The sequence below is a fragment of the Suricata suricatta genome, chromosome 14, assembly GCF_006229205.1.
Source record: "Suricata suricatta isolate VVHF042 chromosome 14, meerkat_22Aug2017_6uvM2_HiC, whole genome shotgun sequence".
NCBI lineage: Eukaryota > Metazoa > Chordata > Mammalia > Carnivora > Herpestidae > Suricata > Suricata suricatta.
In genome coordinates this window covers 61,295,146-61,300,552 of record NC_043713.1, presented here as the reverse complement: position 1 = coordinate 61,300,552, position 5,407 = coordinate 61,295,146, and positions in this window count along the sequence as shown.

Sequence of the window (5,407 nt, the reverse complement as noted above, 5' to 3'; positions counted from 1 at the left end):
TAGGTGATTAACTAGTTGTTACTTAACCTTCTAATTTCTGTATAAGTCTAATTACATGAAACAGAAGTTGGTGTTTTGATTTTTTACTTTGCTTTTCTGTTTGGAGTGTCATTGTAACTACTGTATTGTAAATGATGGAAAATAATTGCATATGTTAAAAAATATGAAACTTTATAAAGTAAAAAAAATAAAATAAAATAAAATTTCAAAAAAATAAAAATAAATAAAACAGAGGTGGGTATCAAAAACAAACATAGCTGGTCAGATACTCTCAGAATTTTTAGTTGTGAGTGAGTGGCAGTAATTTGGAAAGTACAAATGATCATATTTAACACAGTTGGTGTCGAGGGGCATATGATCATAGGGATGCTGAAGTGTGATCTGAGAATAATTCTGACATCCCATTCTCTAGAGTTCACTGTGCTACTGCCCACTCTTCACATCTGGTCATCCAAATGTCAGTATCATGAGACTCTAAGTTTTTCTAAATAACTCCCCCGTTTTTTGGCTTAGAGTAATTTCTGTTGCTTACACAATAAAAATCTATATTTGCCCTCTGCTAGTGGAAGTCAAGAAAGTAGTAGACTAAAAACAGGTAGCTAAGCAAGGAGAGAATATACACAATGCATTCTATTGGAGGGGAATAGGTAATACATGTAATAAGCAATTTATATATTTTATTAAAGGAGAAAGGAAGTTTGAATAAAAGAAAGAAGAGAGGGAGAGAGGAAAGAAGGGAGAAAAGAATGGAGGGAACAAAAGAAAGAAAAAGTGGGGAAGGGAGGGAAAAATCAAAATTAGAAGACAGAGTGAGGGTAGGATAAAATTACACTTGAGTGGTTTATGTGGTGCTCACTGACTAATTCTTATTAGTAGAAATGCTAAATAGGATTCTCAAAATAATAAAATATCAGCAATGATTTAAATACCAAAAAAAAAATTTACCATCCTAACCATTTTTAAATGTACAGGACAGTGTCACTGTCCATCGCTAGAACCGTCTGAATCTTGTAAAACTGAAACTCTGTCCTCGTGAAACAAAAACTCCTGATTCTCCCCTCCCCTAGTCCCTGGCACCACCATGTCCTTTCCATCTCCATGAATTCGACTACTCACGGTGCCTCATATAAACGAAATCATGCAGTAATTGTCTTTCTGTGATTGGCTTACTTCAGTTCTTATAATGTCATAAAGATTCTTCCATGTTGCAGCAGGTGTCAGAACTCCCTTTTTTAAGGCTGAATAATGTTCCATTGTATGAATGAGACACATTTTGTTTATTCATTTGTCCATGACATTTGGGTTGTTTCCACATATTAGCTATAGTGAAACTAGCCAGCTTCTCGACTAAACCAGCTGATCTCAACCCTACAGTGACGTGACCCAAAGATAGACTGTCTCTTATGACTACCCCAGATGCAGTCAGGCTCCATCCATGCCCCACTGGGTCCCTTCAGACATCTCCCCCACTCCCCACCTCCTCCTCCTTTGCAGGGGCCCCCGAGCTCCGTGGATACCTTCACCTGTTTTCCAACTCTTGCTCTGCACCCAGGCCTCTGCTCCCCTAACCCCGCCCTCTGGGGAGGCATTCCCCAGCATGTGGGTGGAGGCATTTCCCAACCCCAACGTGCAGGTGAGCCTCAGGAAAGTGACCTAACTGCTGGATGTGTCACAAGCACCGGCTGGCTTACCTGTTTCCGTGTGGCCTCCCAGACTGTCCTTAAGGACCCCTTCAGGACAACTCTTTCCATCTATTATCAGCCTCACATCTCTAAACCGTTTTCCCAGAGGGCACAAACTCTTAACTGATTTAAGCTCAGAACGAATAGACAAAGGGAAAGGACTAACAGAAACAAGACTAACTGGTCAGACCATGAAACCAAAAGAATCTGGCATCAAAAATCAGTGAAGTCCTCAAAAAGAATCCAAATCAAATTATTATACCATGCTTCCAATGGACAGGAGCCCACAGAGCCCCGGTGGGACCCAGGCTGCTAGTAAGGAGTGGCACACGAGGGCTCTGAGAGGCGTCATTACCTAGAGGGAGTGAGCAGGGATCCTAAGATAAGATCTGATCCATGCACTGAGTCAGAGCACTGGAGTCGTCCCAAAAATGCATCAGACAGTTAGGGAGATGATTTCACCCAGGCTGTAGCAATAAGAAAGTTCGCTGATGAGGAATGTCCACACGGAAAGGACAGGGCTTGGGTTTTTCTAGAGGCAGGTAGACAAGGAGTCCTGAGGAAGAGTGGCAGGGCTTTGCGTGTGTGAAGGCAAAGTGGTCCTTTAGGGTTAGCCATTTCCTGGAGCCCAAGACAGGATTTCTCACCCATCAGTGCTTGTCTGGCACGAGACTCAGATACATTTTGTCAGCCTGTCTGGAAGCTCTGTGTGTCTGGTTGCATGCTTGTGTGTTTGCAGGGTTGAGCAGGACTCACATCTGTGTTTCCAGCAGAGTGTATTTGTGTGTGTGTGCGCATGCGTGTGTGTAAGTGTGAGGACTGCCTCAGCATGTAGTTGGGCCTGGTGGCCTATGTGCAGCTGGTTCAGGCCCTCCCTCTGCTCCTGTTTCTGGTCACCATAGGGGTGTGTGCCTCTCGGTGTGACTGTCTCTATGCCTGTGCCAAGTGCTGTGTGTGTGTTCAGCAGGCATATGTCTCACAGTTTCTGGGAATGCACTAGAATGTGTGTGTGTTGCAGTTTGTGTCACTGGGTCTCTGTGTGTCCTGTGGCATGTGTGTTTGTGTCTTACCATGTGTCTCTGGTGGAGGGTGTGTGACTGCAGAGGGAGGGTCTCCCGGTGCCTCCTCGTGTCTGGCGGTCTGTGTGTTGTAAGGTATGGGTCTCTCTTGAGGCTTCTGGAACGGGTGGAATGTTTCTGTGTTGCAAGGTTGTGTCTGTCTTGTGGTTTCTTTGGGGCCCATGATGCACGTGCAGGCTGTGGTGAGTGTCCCGCTCAGTGTTCCTGTGTCTAGTGGTGTATTTTGTGGAACAGTCTCTTTCTGCCTCTGTGCAGTGGCTGGATTTTGTGTGTGTGACTTCCAGGGTGAGTGTGCTTCCCCGTTGCCCTGTGGGCCAGGGTGTATGTCGGCTGCAGTGTGTGTGTCTCCATGGTGTTTCTGGGACTCTTTCAGTGTGTGTGTGCAGTGTTGCTACATTTGTTTCTGCCTCCACGTTTCAGTGTTGAGCTGTATGTTTGTGTTGGAGAGACAGTGTCTCTTTCTGTCAGAGTGTGTGTGTGTGTGTGTGTGTGTGTGTGTGTGTGTACTGGGACATGAATGTTTCTTCGGGTCTGGTTGTGTGGAGGCATATGTTACAGTGTGTGTGTGTGGCAGCATACACATGGGTAGCTCTGTCTGTGTGAGGTGTGCATGGAACTGTGTGTGACATGTGTGGCGGCATGTGTGTCGCAGGACGATTGTCTCCGTGCTTCTGTGTGTGTGGTGGCGCGCGCGTGCTGTCTGTGATGTGAGCTGCGTCCCCATTTGAAACCCAGCCTGGCTCAGGCTTTTTCCAGACCCACATTCCTCCTGCTCCTTTGTGCTCTGTGCTACAAAAAATATTTGCGTTTTCCACGACTCATAATTTTTCCTCCTCAATCGCTACCAGATGTGGGTCCTGTGGTCCCCGTCCCCATGGCAACAGTGGTTCCAGCCGCCGCGGTTCCCTTCTGTGGCGCCTTCCCTGGAAGCTGGCACTGCTGCAGGCCAAGGGGGTGGAGAGGAAGCGGGTGTCAGGCAGGGGGTGGCTGAGGGATCCTGGCAACTCCCTCCTGGGCGGCTACCTGCCCGGCCTCCAGGCCACAACATCCCGCCCACAGTGGGGGCAGCAGCAGAGGGTGGCTGCTGGAAGTACGGGATGGTCCCTGCTCTGTGAGGTGCTCACACAAAGGTGCTTCTGGAGGTCAGGGTCTTGGACACCTGGAGCGTTCCCAGGGCAGAGAGAGGAGGCACCCTGGGAAAGCCCGGTCTGTGTGACCACTCTGGTTGCCCCACACCATGCTGACCCAGACTTCAGGGAGAGGGAGAGCTAGTAAGGTCTGGGGATCAGGGAGTGACGATGTGGGGGAGGGGTGCGGGGCAGGACTCTAGCCTGAGCCATCGCACTGCCCTCCCACACCATCCTCAGTCATTATCCTGCCCTTGTTGGGCGCAGCTGGGCATCTGCCCCTCCTGGCCAACTCTGAGCCTGTGTTCTCAACCCCAGCAGCCAGCATGGCCTGGTGCCCGAATACATCAGAGGCAGCCAGCCACAGGGCCATGGCCGGGAGGGGGCCCTGCTGGCCAGAGGGAAGCCTGCATTCCACGTGCTGCCCGACCAGGCCGAATGCCGGGACTGTGCCCATGCAAGCCACATCAGATGTCCCGCCCGTGGCATGAGGCCATCTCTGCTCAGGTGGCTGGGCCCCTATATGGGTCACTAATAGAGTTGACCTCAATGTGGTATCTGGCCAGAAGGCAGGAGACTTGCCAGGTGATATCCCTGAGCTGCCAGCATTGGCCTGACCTCATGCCACACACTAGGGGCTGTAGGGTGGGGCTGGGGAGAAGCTTGGAGAATCTTGGCAGAATCTCCTGATCAAAAGAGCTGGACATCAAGATGGAGAGTGACCTGGTTGCCAGAGGCAGGGGGTTGGGAGGAACCAAGACGGACAGAGGCTAGTGGGTACAATAGAAAGGGAAGGGGTCTGTGGCTAAGGAAGGTCACTTGGGAGGCCTGCTTGAAGGCCAGAAGCAGTTAAGACACTGTGGGGGACAGGGGCAAATGTCACAAATAGAAGGCTGAGCCAGAGGGGGACTGCCTGCGAGGGCAGCCAGGGCTCTGGGCCAGGCACGCTCCATTCGCTCTCCCCCACCTCCCTCAGCCTTGTGGGGAGGGCGGGTGAGAGTTTCCGTCGGAGGACAAGGAGCCCATTGAGGCAGACAGCAGGGCTCTGTGCAGGGCCAGACTATCTTGTTTGTGCCTGGTGAGGCCCGGCTGGAGCTGTGCCTGTGGCCCACTGCCCCTGGCCCCAGCCTCTGACCTACCCCAGCCACACCAAACAGTTTGGAGCCCCCAAGTGTAACAGCAGTGGCCACTAGGAGCAGCACAGGTCAGAAGCAACCCCACGCACAAGCTCTCTGTAGCCAAGGGACTCCACCCTATCTGTTCTGACCCATCCTTCATCCAGGGCTGCTGGTCAAGACTGGAGTGGTCCAAGGTGGGTGTCCAATAAACTTGATAAAGAAATGATGGGCGGATGGACACAACCCACATCCTGCTTGGCCCGGGGAGACCCACACCTGGGCTTCCAGGTTCTGCTTAGGTAGAGGAATCTTGTGGGTGAGTGCAGGCTAGAAAAGGACACACGAATTCTCTGAGGAAGGATCCTTGCAGGAGGAAGGGCAGATAGGAAGCAGGCAAAGCA